Source organism: Thermobia domestica, chromosome 14 (assembly GCF_964235325.1).
Source record: "Thermobia domestica chromosome 14, izTheDome1.hap1.1, whole genome shotgun sequence".
NCBI classification, from domain to species: Eukaryota; Metazoa; Arthropoda; class Insecta; order Zygentoma; family Lepismatidae; genus Thermobia; species Thermobia domestica.
In genome coordinates, this window is record NC_137467.1 from 56,437,883 (window position 1) to 56,453,728 (window position 15,846).

Below are 15,846 nucleotides of genomic sequence, written 5' to 3' on the forward strand. Positions count from 1 at the left end.
AGGATTTTAGGAGTTTTTCTTTCGATTCCAGTATTTGACAAGAAAGAAGGTCTTTAAGAATTGAAGGACGAAGCCCATCTAGACCTCCCGCGCTGCCTGACAGAAAGGAGTTAATTGCTTTTGAACCTCCATAGTTGAAACTCCTTGAAAAGTGTGTTGATCACCAGGAAGATCAGGCACAATGAAATTGCCAGGGTGGGTAGGATGTTTCTCCAACAAGGTTTTCAATACAGAGGTATCCGGAGCCGCAACCGTATCATCAGAAATTAAAAGACGTACTGCTCCACTTATTTCCTCATCGGCAAGTTTATTCTCTACAACCTTCAAACTAGAAAATTTGTGGTTTAATCGAGATGTGTTCATTTTTGTTGAAGGCCAGGTTAAAACATCATGGCCAATATTTACACCGCAGGCGAACTCGCTGCTTCACTCAAGAAGCCAGATTCTTAACTTTATCTGATTGTTTGGGAGCACTTAAGGCAACAAATGGAAATAGACATAGGTTGATCCAGTCTTTTGTATCATTTGAAGTTGTTATATGATTTAACACCTCTACGAGTGCATCAGCCACTGTTGATCGAGCACCTCTTGGAACCAGTGTTTCTTTCAGAAACAATGTTCCGGGGGGCAACACTTGGTATTCCGGGGGCACTGCTGATACTATTCTATTTATTATTATATTACCGACGTATTATTTTGGTCTTCTCCGGGAGGGCACTTTCCGAGCTCGGGGGGGGGGGGGGGGGCAGTGACCCCCAAAACAGGTCTGGAAGAAACACTGCTCTATAAAACGTCTTAAAATATGCGTCGAGGACCTTACTTATTTATATCTTGCCTAGGTTAGAAATCGTCAAAACTTTTGCTTTAACTGCTGTTAGTGTCGGTAACATTTGCAGTTTTACTCTGAAGGCAGGCATTAAAGATGATATCAGAGCAAATATCACCACGCGCAACCCAATGTTTCTTACCAAAAAAAGAAATTAAATAAAATCTTTAAGTTTTACGTCCCACGATTATGCCGGTTAGGATAAAGGAGACGGTGATGATGAGAGATGAGTGAAATGAAGAAAGTGGGAGGAAACGGGAAACCCCGTGAAAAGCCACAAGCACGGTGTTTGTCCACCACAAAGTCCACACGGCGTGAGCCATGATCGACCCAGGGACCCCAAGCACCGGAGGTGAACGCTTTACCACTGGGTCACTGCGTCAATTACAACAATCACAACAATGCTACTTACAAAAATGTGAGTACAACTTATTTAAAAATAGTTGACGGTGCAAAGTGTTTTGACCAGTACTGAACGGTACAATGTCAATTTAGAAACGTGTCGTGCAATAAAAGCAGTTCAGATCATAACCGGTAGATGGCAGGAAGGTGCAAATGTGTTGCTAGAGAACACAAGAGCAGAGTGGATGATATGAGAGTGAGAAAAGAAGAGAGAGAAAAAGAGAGATCGTGAGATGTATGTGTGTGATCTGTGTTAGCCTGTCGGCCAGCCGCAGAATGTTGTTGCTGCAGGGGAAGTGAAGTGAATTGTATTCGTACGCCGGAAATGTTATTATTGTAAGATATCGAATGTTAAAAAGATATTTAAATAGAAAGTTTGAATCGCTTATTGTAGAGCGATATTTATTACTGGCGAGAAGTTTTGTGTGAGATAAAATTAAGCGGAGTGGTGTCCGTTTGTTGGCACTAAGGAAACGGGAAGGGTGGTAAACTACGCATACAGGAAGCTAGATAAGGTGATTTTTTCAATGAGAACTGGTGTATTGTGTTAATATATAAGTAAGAAATGGATCTCAGGCTTTAAGTAAGTATCATTACTTTTGGTTTCTGGCTTAGGTAATAAAACTTTTGAGACATTCAAGAGATAATTTCTGTATGCATGACCTGACGACACGCCAAATATCATGATGTCTCGTGGGTGATGCATATGAAAATTTTAACTCGTAATTTACATGTTGTGATCAGGCGTTTATTGATAATTCGATTGTAATTTATTAAAGGTTTGGAAATATTTGATAGTAATAGTAAGACAATGGATATGACAAGAAGTTAACTTTATTCAATGTGACAAAAATCGTGGTGGAATTCAGACACATGTGAATCGAAGAAATAAACGTTTTAAAATTGTTCACATTCAATGGAGTGAATGGGTTATATTCCAATATAGGGTAAACTTTACAAGACACGCTCCAGCTGTGCATCGCTAAGTAGGGCCCTTTTAAAAGGTATAGTAGGGTAGGGTAGAGTAAGATATAAATAAGTAGGGTAGGGGTTGGGAACGGGTTAGCTTAAGGTTAAGTAAGTTTTGATCCACTTTCATAAAATTATTAGTATGTAATTTCTCGTTTCTAAGTGAGTATAGGCTGCCTGCTGGAGCGGGCGTTGTAAAGTTAACCCATTTTGCCAAATATATCCCAATTTTGATTAGTTTCAGTTAGGCTTGATTAGGTTATGTTATTTGAAGGGAAGTTGAACTTTGTTCTTTTTTCTAAAACTTGATACTTTAATGTTAAATATAGTATAATTTTTTTTTAGTTTATGTTAGTTTCAGTTAGGTTACATTAGGTGTTTCATTGGAAGTATAACTTTGTGCTAATGCTATCCGCGGTTTGTGTAGATCGGCAACGATTTTTTTTTATTACTGCTTAGTTTTGGACCCCCCGGCAACATTTCGTGTATCTCCATTGCACACACTGCATTTATTCTATTAGTTACTCAGATTACTCACACATTAATTGCCCTTCCGTAACAACTCGTTTTTCCTATAAACATTCTCTCTCTCTCTTTTTTTTTTTTTACCTTGCCCCCCCCCCCAATACAGATTTAGGCATTTGTGACGTATCGGCGGACCATTTTGAAAACTGAAAAAAGCACAAAAGTGTATTGCATTCGGTTATATTTTGTTGGATTACATTAAGTTACGCTAGATTACGTTACATTAGGCGTATAGTATTACTTTAATACGGATACATAGTACAAGTATTAGTAGTAGTAGAAGCAGGAGTTAGAGTAGGAATAGTAGTAGTAGGAATGGGTTAGAAGCTCGGCAGGGATTGGTTGGGTTCTGTTCTCGACATGAAATGGGCAAATTAAAGACTCGCCTATTTTTTTTTTTTTTTTTCTGTACATTTTACAATTGATCCGTATAGTAAAACAAGTGTACATCTCCGCGAAATAGTCCATCCGCCTCCACATACAGTGCCGCTAACAACATCAAAAACGATCAACAAATACAACCACTTTCTTAACTTTTACTATTCCCCTTACCTCCCTTGTACTCATTCTTTCTCACAAACTTAAATAAATTCTCCAATTGACCCGGTAATTTTCCTAAAATTGGTCCGGCGATACGGCACTTAACCCCAGATTTCACCCGTGATTATGTTGGGGTGTTGAATATGTGGTACAGATTTTGAAATATGGGAGGATACTTGTTTGAAGAATTTACGGGTGAAATTTGTGATTCAGAAAGAAAGAGTAGAATAGAACAGAATTAGTCATTAGACAACATAGGAAGGGCAACAGCTAAGGAAGCATACTTTTGCAGGCACCACACCTTTCACAAGTCCCACTTTCAAGCACTCCATCGTAAGGGGAAACGATTACAGACTATATAAACTTTATCACGTTGTATAGCTTATACCTTTTTCGAAGGTATTTAAGTCACTTTGACTTAGCTGTCTCTCGCCTCAGCACCTTCGACGCCCTAACTCTGGTAATCTGTTGCGTTTGTTCAAAATACAGTGCGTACCCTGATTTTAAGACGCTTTAACTTTGAAGAACGCGTTCTGTGTCGTAACTCTCAGTGCTTCTCTGTTCATGGAAATCTCGTTTGGGCACACCTAGTGAAGATGGATTTAGTCTATAATAGTAGGAATTTTTGTCATTCGAAGTCGGTTTTGTTTCATAACGAGTAGGTGTCCAGTCATTACCTTCATGAGCCAATAAAATTTTAAAACCACTGAATTATAAAATGTGTGAAAGTAATATACATCACTCTGTTGTGAAGCTTCAACCAACGTAAATTCATTCCGATTTCCGCACACAAAATGGACACTTTTATTCTGTGTTAGGTTTTAATGGTGCATTGTAGTTGGTCTAGGAAGCTTGTATCCTTTAGGTAGTGGAAAGTGATCAACCATTATCTGGAATTTCGTTATTATTTTACTCACAGGAAAGGTAAAGATGTAAGATTAGTGATAATCATTGTTAACTGCACAACAAACGTTTTTCAAAAATCATATAACTTTATTGTATTTATGAGGGATGGGGTAATTAGTTTTTTTCTCAAGAGTAAAGGAGGAACCGTAACATCGCGTCCGATTTAGCAATAGCTGGTTTTTTCAGGAAAAAAATTGTTACAAAATTTGTAAGTGTTCGTAAAATCTTGATGGACACACATTTATGAATTATCAGTTTCACTCGTATATTATTCGCAGAGTTGGCAAAAACCATGGTTTTTATTTAATAAAAACCAAATAAACCGTTTTTTTTTTTTTGTTTAAACCAGGTTTTTATGGTTTAAATAATTTGCTCTATATATTCATATCATATATGGACAGAAATAAGTTTGTTTCGCCTTGATGTTATTATGCAACAACCGGGTTATGCTGGAAGGGGTCACATAAGCTTAAAGCGGAATAAAAACCGCTTCTCGAGTTACGTCCGAGAGAAATTGTCCTCCATTTGAACTCAGAACCAGGACTAATTGGCTACAAATGCGTTACGTCTGCCGACTCACTCACGAAGGAATCCTGATAATAATAAATTAAAAAAAAAAAAAAAAAAAAAAACGATGTACTGATCTTTACATGCTTCTTAATATAACTGTCAAGAGTCATTTCAGAAGGACAAAAAGATAAACAGTTGCACAAGTAAAACCATTACACAGAATTACATATGAACAATTTCAAAGTACTACGGAGTACAGAAGAACTAATTTAGTTCAAGTTAGTTAACAACGACTTTTATTGGTCCAAATTAAAGAAACACACCGACTTAATCTGCATATCAATAGAAAAACGAATAAAGATACGAATTATTTGAGTCCACTTTGGCTCAGACTCATTTATACATAAATAGATACCAAAGATACTTATTTCACTAAATGCCTCTCGTGGGGTCTGTACGACCTCCCCCACACACACACGCACAAAAAGTACGGCATTTTCGATGTATTTCATCAATAGTTAACATTGAAACGGAACAATATTTACAATTTTTCTTCGATTGCAATTACATAACAATAATAACAACTATAAAAAATCACAAAATAAACATTTATAAACTTATAAAAAAAGTTGCTTTTGTAGTATAATCTTTTTGAGTAATGAATGGGGAATTTAGGTCTGAATATAATACGAATAATATACGGGAGTGAAACGTGATAACCCACAAATGTGTGTTCATCAAGATTTTACAAACACTTACACTTTTACGAACATTTTTTTGTTTTTTGTTTTAAACCAGCCAACCCTGATTATTGGTATTATACTACGAAAGCAACTTTTTTCTATAAGTTTGTGAATGTTTCTTTTGTGATTTTCTTATAGTTTATTATTGTTATGCAATTGCAATCAAAGGAAAATTCTAAATATTGTTTCCTTTCTTAATAATGTTTATTATTGATGAAATCGAATTGTTGTACTTTTTTATGGGGGAGGGGGGTCATACAAACCCCATGAGAGGCATTTATTGAAATCAGAAGTATCTTTGGTGTCTTGTTTATGTATAAATTGGTCAGAGCCAATATGGACTCAAATAATTCGTATCTTTTCACTTTTCTTACTGATATGCAAATTAAGTCGTCGTATTTCTTTAACTTGGACTAACAGAAGTCGTAATGAACTAACTTGGACTAAATTAGTTCTTCTGTACTCTGCAGTATTTTGAAATTGTCCATATGTAATTCTGTATAATGGTTTCACTTGTACAATTGTTTATCTTTTTGTCCTTCTGAAATTACTCTTGACAATTATATTAACAAATATGCAAAGATTAGTACAACGTATTTTTGTCAGAAGTCCTTCGTGAGTGAGTCGGAGGACGCATCGCATTAGTAGCCAATTAGTCCGGCTTCGAGTTCAAATGGAGGACAATTTTTCGGATGTAAGCCGAGAAGCAGTTTGGATTCCGCTTTAAGCTTATGAGAAGCCTTCCAGCATAAACCAAGTGTTCCATAATAACACCAGGACGAAAAGCCTTTTTTCTGTCCATATCTGCTATAAATACTTCTATCTGATATAAATACTTCGAGCAAATTAATTAAATCATAAAAACCTGATTTAAACGAACAGGAAAAAAAAGTTTTTTAAAGTTTTTTTTTTTAAAAAATAAAAACCATGGTTTTGCCAACCCTGCAATTTTTAGATGTCACTGAATGAAGTATTACAGAACGTCAATAGTACGCTTTGAGCAGAACAAGTGATTTTGTCACAGGATATGGCACTGTTCTCATAAGGTAAGGTGGGGATAAATAGGGTTGGGTCGGGTTAGCTCAGGGTTAGGTAAGTTTGGACCTATTTTGTAAAGAAAAAAAATCAGCGTAATTCCTCGTATTGCTATTTATTGTGAATCGGTTCCAGTGAATGTTCTGCTCAAAGTACACTTTTGCTTACAGAACACTGGAACAGTATGAATGAATCACACAAAGAAAAAGTTTTGTTTGTTGAAGTGTAGTGTCCGTTTTTAGCGCCGAGGCCGTGAGACGCGAACCTGCGGTTTAAGGTGGAATCGAACCCTAGATCACGTAAAACGAAGGCTTACGATCTAGCCAGTAGGGAGAGCTAGAGTAAGTTTATATATATATATATATATATAAATGACGTGACATTGGATTGAACCAGACCGGTTATGGGTGAGGTGAACCCTCTACCACTAATCCTTACCTCGTGAACATAAATATTAGATGTGGAGTTTAAAAATTCAGGTATTCAGTTACGTGATCAGAAGGTATTTGCCTTCTTCCTTTTCAAAGTTTAAGATCACTGGGTCTGTTACTTATTGTAGCCTCTTGTGTTTTTCTTTTTTCCTGTGAATTTTCTTATAAGTGGTATTAAAAGGTAAGTTCAAGGAGTTAATAATATTTCCAGATATTCTGTGGTTGTTACACTAGCAGTCTACTTGTATACAAAACAACATCGACAACGTTTGACAGGTTATTCCTGACACCAAGACAAACAATATAGACCAATCTGGGTGCAGATATCCGTCATTTCGGAGTTATAGATTGACGAAAACATGAATTAAAGGTCCATAGCTCCAATACTATGGGACCCACCGTAGTCGTGTCAAGACTTCACTTAGGAACTAATATGTGCCCTATCCAAAAATGCATGTTTCAGGATCCTAAGGTACTCACGCAACAATTTTTATAGATGTAGTTGGTGAGTAGGCTACTTCAAGTTATATTCCTGTAGCCAAAAAATGTTGCGTGAGTACCGCAGGATTCTGAAACGTGTATTTTTGGACAGCGCAGATATTAGTTCCTAAGTGAAGTCTTGACACGACTACGATGGGTTCCATAGTATTGGAGCTATGGACCTTCAAAGTTCATTTTTTCGGCAGCCTGTAACTTCGAAATGACGGATTTTTGGGCCCAGGTTGGTCTATACTTTTTATCTTAATCTTGGTGTTAGTAATCACCTCTCAAAAGTTGTTGTTGTTTTGAAACACCCTGTATATGTGAAATATAACAGGTGTAAGCAGTATAGGAAAACAAAGCATTGCCAAAGTAAGGTAACCTCAAACTTTTCACATTTGTTTTTTAATTAGTCCATGCACTTCACCCACTTGAGTTTACCACTCTACAACCTTTCTTCAGTTACACGTTATTGGAAATCATGTCTTCGATTTAAAATTTCTTTAAGCAGGAGATTCGAATATTCGTCTTACCACCAGAAATAAGAATGGTTCACTGGAGGGGGAAAATAAAGTTTTTTTTAATTTTTTTTTTTTTAAGCCGCTCAAACACGGGACAGGACGTTTGGGCGCCGCCATTTGGGCGCGGACGTTTTGGCGCTGCCGTTTGGGCGCCGGACGTTTGGGCGCAAAGCCGTTTAGGCGCCAGACGTTTGGGCGCGAGGTACATAGTAAAAATCACAATTTACGACATATAAAGTAAGCTAGGCACTGAAAACTAAGCGCCAATCAAGATATATACATTTCCTACACTTCTATCTTTATCTCACCTCATTTATCTGTATATTTTCTATCTCTATCTTATTTATTCATCTAAATTAAATAGTTTAATGCGTTTTGGCATTTGTTGCCTAACCTCGTCATGGATTGATTTTTCGCTTGTTCACGATTCTTGTACTTCTGATCTAATTTTTGTATTATATAAGAAAGCTAGGAAATAAAGGAATCAGACGAGCTGTTAATTTTCTTAATGTTAATTAAAACATATTGATTTAATTTTTGTATTTTTTTTAAAGAAAGTTAATAATTACATATTTATGAATATTAAAATTTGTTTTCTTTCGTATTACGTTTGCCAAACTCTTCTCTTCCTTAAGTCCAATAAAGAACTACCAATAAAAGATTGCAGCGTAGTCGCTAACACTCGCCTTCGGTGCGATCGGTTCCGGGTTCGATTCCCTTTGGGGGCACTCGGTCGAAAAAGTGTAACACGCTCTTTCAGGCCAGCCACCCTGAATGAGGTTTTCCTGGGTTTTCTTCATTCACACCAGGCAAATGCCGGGGTGGTACCTAATTTATAGGTCCAGGCAGCTTCCTTCCTTCCCTTTCCCCGGATAGTGTGCTCCCTCAAACGTGACGGGCTAAATGGCCTTAGATGCCGAGAGCCCAGAAATCTAAAAATCCTATATCCTAATCGAGTTGAGGGAAAGATATTTTGCATACATGGTGTCTAAGACATATTTTGCATACAGGATGTCTAACACATTGAGTTTAGGAACTGTAGTATGCCGTATTTCTGGTATCACTTTTTTTTATTAACATTCCAAAACTTAACACACATTTTTTTCGTCCCATTGTAAGCATTTAATCTGCATTAAAGAAAGTGGCGAAAAAAAAAAAAAAAAAAAAACAACGATTTCAAAGTGAAAAATAATAGTTAAGTGTACATATATTGGTCATTTAGCCACTAGAAATGTGTTTGACATTCACACTTATTGCGTAACTACAGCAGAAGGCCTGCTTTAAGTTTTTTTAATGGAATAGGCTCACTATGTATGTAATGCAGTCAATCATATGTAGTCTGGTCGACTTACATTTGGCTTGAAAAGTTATCAAATAAAAAGCACACTTAACTTTCGTTGAAACTTAAATTTACAAAATTTAATTGTTAATTCAGTTTTTATAATTTTGAAATTCCAGTATTTCTAGTATGTAAAACAAAATCCAGTATAATTCAAGGACTTCCACTACAGTAGACACCTTGTGATATCTTGATTCGAACTTAGTACTCAGCGCCTAACATAACGACTTTTTAACTCGCGCCCAAACGTCTGGCGCCCAAATGGCTTCGCGCCCAAACGTCCAGTGCCCAAACGGCGGGGCCCAAACGTCCGCGCCCAAACGGCGGCGCCCAAACGTCACGTACCGCTCAAACAAGGTTGTTTATAGCTGTTTCATTAATAACCATATAAGAAAGCCAAAAGGGATAGTTTACTCGAGGTGAAGTTTCTAGATCGATTTCTTCAACTAGACTTATACGATTTTGTTCATAGTTCATAAAGGTTTCATTACACCCTCACAATACGATGTTAGTAATTACTCATGGAAAGTTTCATAACCGGTAGTTTACTACTTTTAGTGATAGAGATTTTTTTTATCTGGACCATTTTCTCAACATCCGACTCGGGATTTTGTGCATATTTTATTAATAACCTTACCATATGATATAAGTCATTTGTTGAAAAATATTCCACAAGGGCGATATTTCGGCCAAGTTAAATAATAATAATAATAATAATAATAAATAAGAAATAAATAAAAATCAAAACTTGTACAGTTGTCACTCTGGTAACATCACATCAATACTTACTTTAAAAAAAAAAGAAAAAAGAAAAATAAACCAACTGAAAACAACATTGCTCTTTCGAATTTCTAAAAGTACAAAACGATATTCATTAAACAAGTCAGTTAATCTTCATAAGTGCTCAGTTCTTTACCGGTATCGGTATTGTTTAGTTCCTTCCTCAGATCACTTGGAAGTGACTCGGGCTCACTTATTGGTGATATTACGGTTCGTTATTTGTAATTGATGTAGTCATGAATACAACTACAGTGTGGACATACGGCATAAAACACGAATCAACTTGTGCTAGGTGGCCACTAAGAAGCACGAATGCTCTCCAACCGGGACAGGGTTCGAATGCAGTAGGTGGCCCGAGCGTTAGCAAGAAGGCGCGTCAGCGATGGTGGGTATATACATAAATGAGGTCGTTTACAACGGCTCACAGTACATACTTTGTAATTTCTTCATTCTACAATTTCATTTATTTTTTCATTACCGTTTCCTTTAGCCTCGGAGCACAAACTTCGGAAACTGCCCTTAGAAAGAAAGATTCGACACATTTAAGACATGGGTAGTCACACTGCTTTCTTTCGAAGAAATGGCGTTAGGAAAAATAGGAAGTTCGTGATTAAAATATATGGACCAAATAATGCAAGATTCAGAGAGCAAAATCTGCGGGAAAATGAAAAGTGGCTCAGAAGAGGAGACAATGGAAAGCTGGGTGAAACCGACCTGAGATTGCTGGGACAAAAAGAAAAGTATTTGAAAAACTGATGGAAGTAAACTTTCGAGTTTCTTTTCTTTAAAGAAGAAAATACATAAATCAAAGATTACTGTATCATTACGTAATGCAGAAAGTAAGAAATACTGTTTAACATATTTAAGCTGTTTTTAGGGAGGTGGCTCAATGGTAGAGCGTTCACCTCTGGTGCTTGGGGTCCCGGGTTCGATCCCAGCCACCGCCAATTGAACTTTGTGGTGGACAAACACCGTGTGCGTGGGTTTCCTCGGGTTCTCCCGTTTCCTCCCACTTTCTTCATTCCACCATTTCATTCATTACTCATCATCACCGTCTCCTTTAGCCTAACCGGCATAACCGTGGGGCGTAAAACTCAGAGATTTCATTTCATTTTGCTTTTGCTCTATGGCAATAAAGGTTCAAGCTAAAAATCGTGCATGACAAAAACTTCCGGATTGAATTGAGAGGGTTAAGGGAGAAGATAGACCCTATTCTTGAGACGCTGAATTGATTGCGAAGAACAGCATTTCAATATCTTTGCGGACATCAATGTTAAAACTTCATAGTAATTGAGCCACTTCCAGTTTTTGGTAAAGTGTTGTGTATGGTCATGTTATGATGTCTTCTTCAGACTTTGAATTGATTGGAAGAAACCACTTCCCGTTATCTCTGACCGTTTTCGTTTTATGGCGATAAATATTGAAACCGGAAGTCGTTAATTTGAACCACTTGTTTTAATAGAGCTTCGGGACGCTGGATCGATTGCAGAAAGCAAGCTGCTTTTTGATATATTTTACCGTTGTAGGTCTACGGAAAATCAGTATTGAAACTGGAAGTAATATAAATTTGAACCGGGTTTCTTGTGACGCGGAATCGTTTCAAATAAACAAGGAAAATTACATGCAATATTGTACGATTAAGGAAGTATTTATTTGCGAAATATGAACAAAATCGCCTGCATTGGTTTTGAGAACATTGTTCTAGAAATCTCACCCATAGCAGTAAATAACCCCTTGCTCTTTTTTTTTTTTTTTTTTTTTTCGCGAAATATGAGTTATATATCATACTGCGAAGCTGTTGATGAACAAGATCCCGAGTAAGTTTAGAGGAAATTATGTAAAAAAAAGGTTTTATTATTATAACAGTCGCCCTCTTATCTAATGTTATTTCTACCCCTTCTTAGGTTTTATAGTTAATAGCCTGTATGATGTTCGACTGCATTTCCGAGGTAGTGTTTAAAAAAGGACAATGTAACTTCGAGGTTGGGTTTGTGGATTTTTTTTTTTTTTTTTTTTTCCAGTTGAAATTTCTTATGTCGTATTGTGCGGTTTCAATGAAACGTATATGAAATAGAAACAAAATCGCGTACCTCGTTCCTACTAGAAAATTGTCCAAAAAATTTCACTCTCCGAAAATAACCTACCGTTTCCCTTAGTAAAAAGACTTGTAATATACAGGGTTTGGAGTACACAGGGTAAGCACAAAAACAGTTCCTGATTTGAAAAGAGTATAACTTCTAATACCAAAACTACTATTCTGTTCCAACTTTCGGGGTACTGTAGTTGCATAAACTCGTAAAGTTCTGGTGACGTTAATTGAATTACAGACACGCGATATGTGCGTCATCTGTTACGGGAATCATCAAGACTATAATTCAGCTGCAACCAAATATTGTGAAGCGGCACCGATGTATTGGAGTTTATAGCTGCACTGATGCATTCCTGACGATCACTCAGGGTTCTGAGTAGTGTAGGTACACTCATGTCCAAAATTATTGTCGCGTGTCTATAAATATGTTTTTTGTAGAAATGTAATTTGATAACGAATTCGGCCAGTATTTCTTATAATGTTAGTACGTGTATAATCAGCAAAGACATGTATGTGGCAAATTTCATGTCAAAAGAGCAATAAATAAGAACAATAAAACTTTCGTGTCCATTTAGCAACATTTTGTTTTACTCATTCTAATTTTCGTATTTATAATTCTTTTCCTATGAAATTTACTACAACTATACATATTCCGGTTATACACACAGTATCAGTATTAAAAGTACCCTGCAAAATCATTATCAAATTATATTCTTACAAAAAGACAGTTATACATATGCAACAATCATTTTGGACATCTAGATTTACCAGATTTTCACGAACACATTAATTTGCTATAAACTCCATTACATCAGTTAACGCTTCATAAGATTTAGCTACAGCTGGATTATCTCGATGGTTACCGCGTAACAGATGGCGCCAACATCGCGTGTTTGTAATTCCAATCAGCACCACCACGGGCGTCTCTGGCGTCCCCCCAATATTTTGAAGTACAAAATATTCAATATTTAATTTAATTTATTTACTAACGACAGAATAACATATAAATAATAATAATTATATTTATTTGGAATATAATATTCGGGCTGTGAAACAATTGCAACAGAGTTCTTGATATACCTTACGGAGTCCGTGAAGGCAAGCAAAAAGGTAACAAATGGAATCGAAGATAATAAATAGGTTGGGCTAGGTAGTACCATTTAAATAACTTTCTTTGATCCCCCCAAAATATTGCATGCCAGAGAGCCAGTGAACACCACTAGAATCTTTTTGAGTTAATGTAACTACTGCGACAATTTGAGCAGAGTAGTATTTTTAGTATTAAAATTATGCCTTTTTCAAATGAGGAAAACATTTTGACTGTTTTTGTGCTTGCCCTATATTATAGGCTTCTTAATGATATTTCGCTGCGGCCGAGGCTTCAGCTCTCTTGGAGGCTAGATAGTGTGGTGCTGAACGGCCTATGTTGTGAAGGCTGCTCGTGCATTATGGTTTACGCACCGGTCATGGTTTGGAGCTTACCCTAATAACAGATCGTGTTCATAATATATTTGGTGTTGCATAAATTCACAAAGACTCAAAGATAAGTTAATGAAATGTAATTTATGGAGTATGTGCAGTCAAAGTCGTTGAGCAATTTTGAAAGAAAATAGTCATTCCTGATCTTTCTCCAGCAAACTATCTTTATTTCTGTGAGGGGGCCGCGGTGGCTCAGTGGTAGAGCGTTCACCTGTGGTGCTTGGGGTCCCGGGTTCGATCCCAACCTTCGCCAAGTGAACTTTGTGGTGGACAAACACCGTGTGCTTGGGTTTTCTCGGGGTTCTCCCGTTTCCTTCCACTTTCTTCATTCCACCATTTCCTTCATTACTCATAATCACCGTCTCCTTTAGCGTAACCGGCATAATCGTGGTACGTAAAACTCAAAGGTTTCATTTCATTTCATTTTTATTTCTAGGAGGTAGAAAGAATATTCGTATCTCTATCTTCCCGTCCCCACATGAACCTTATACAATAAAAATAAATAAATAAATAAAATAAAATCTGATCAGAATACGTTGAAACGGTATTTTTCTGTAGGCGTGAATATATACCAGGATAAACTGACATCAAAAGTCAGCTTTCGGCATGTAAGGGTCATATAATAATAAGATGATAAAGAAGCACCCATTATCCGCTGGTTATCGTACACATGAATTACATTGTTCCAAATTCTTCCCTCGTCTTAAAAAGAGTTATTACTCATCAGTGCCCCACTCATTTTTTCTTTTCAGATTTTATCAACTATTGCAGATACTGAATAACAATACTAAAATTTCCTGTGAAATTGCAAGTAATATGTACGTAAACGAGCATGTTTGCCACCGTTATGTAGAGGGTACGGTGGCTCAGTGGTAGAACGCTTACCTGTGGGGCGTTGAGTCCCAGGTTCGATTCCCGGTCAAGTAAGTTTGCGGTGGACAACATCGTGTCTGTGGGTTTTCTCTGTCTACTCAACATTTAACATTGTACCAATTTTTCCACGGGACAGGACGTTTGGGCGCCGCCATTTGGGCGCGGACGTTTTGGCGCTGCCGTTTGGGCGCCGGACGTTTGGGCGCAAAGCCGTTTAGGCGCCAGACGTTTGGGCGCGAGGTACATAGTAAAAATCACAATTTACGACATATAAAGTAAGCTAGGCACTGAAAACTAAGCGGCAATCAAGATATATATACATTTCCTACACTTCTATCTTTATCTCACCTCATTTATCTGTATATTTTCTATCTCTGTCTTATTTATTCATCTAAATTAAATAGTTTAATGCGTTTGTGGCATTTGTTGCCTAACATCGTCATGGATTGATTTTTCGCTTGTTCACGATTCTTGTACTTCTGATCTAATTTTTGTATTATATAAGAAAGCTAGGAAATAAAGGAATCAGACGAACTGTTAATTTTCTTAATGTTAATTAAAACATATTTATTTAATTTTTGTATTTTTTTAAAGAAAGTTAATAATTACATATTTATGAATATTAAAATTTGTTTTCTTTCGTATTACGTTTGCCAAACTCTTCTCTTCCTTAAGTTCAATAAAGAACTACCAATAAAAGATTGCAGCGTATCGCTAACACTCTCGCCTTCGGTGCGATCGGTCCCGGGTTCGATTCCCGGTGGGGGCACTCGGTCGAAAAAGTGTAACACGCTCTTTCAGGCCAGCCACCCTGAATGAGGTTTTCCTGGGTTTTCTTCATTCACACCAGGCAAATGCCGGGGTGGTACCTAATTTATAGGTCCAGGCCGCTTCCTTCCTTTCCCAATCCTTTCTTCTTTCCCTTTCCCCGGATAGTGTGCTCCCTCAAACGTGACGGGCTAAATGGCCTTAGATGCCGAGAGCCCAGAAATCTAAAAATCCTATATCCTAATCGAGTTGAGGGAAAGATATTTTGCATACATGGTGTCTAAGACATATTTTGCATACAGGATGTCTAACACATTGAGTTTAGGAACTGTAGTATGCCGTATTTCTGGTATCACTTTTTTTTATTAACATTCCAATATAAAAATCAAAACTTAACACACATTTTTTTCGTCCCTTGTAAGCATTTAATCTGCATTAAAGAAAGTGGCGAAAGAAAAAAAAAAACAACGATTTCAAAGTGAAAAATAATAGTTAAGTGTACATATATTGGTCATTTAGCCACTAGAAATGTGTTTGACATTCACACTTATTGCGTAACTACAGCAGAAGGCCTGCTTTAAGTTTTTTAATGGAATAGGCTCACTATGTATGTAATGCAGTCAATCATAT

The 15,846-nt window shown here is 36.9% G+C and overlaps 1 protein-coding gene across 4 annotated transcripts in view; it reads left to right on the forward strand.

Moving 5' to 3' along the window:
• The first annotated feature begins 1,384 nt into the window (after positions 1 to 1,384).
• POSH (SH3 domain containing ring finger posh) overlaps positions 1,385 to 15,846 on the forward strand; it is a 248,230-nt gene continuing 233,768 nt past the window's right edge. Inside the window, exon 1 of one of the 4 annotated variants that reach the window (XM_081737938.1) lies at positions 1,385 to 1,811. The gene's annotated coding sequence lies outside the window, so the exon portion shown is untranslated. The remainder of the gene's footprint in view (positions 1,812 to 15,846) is intronic. The other 3 variants (XM_081737939.1, XM_081737940.1, XM_081737941.1) reach the window with 3 other exon arrangements.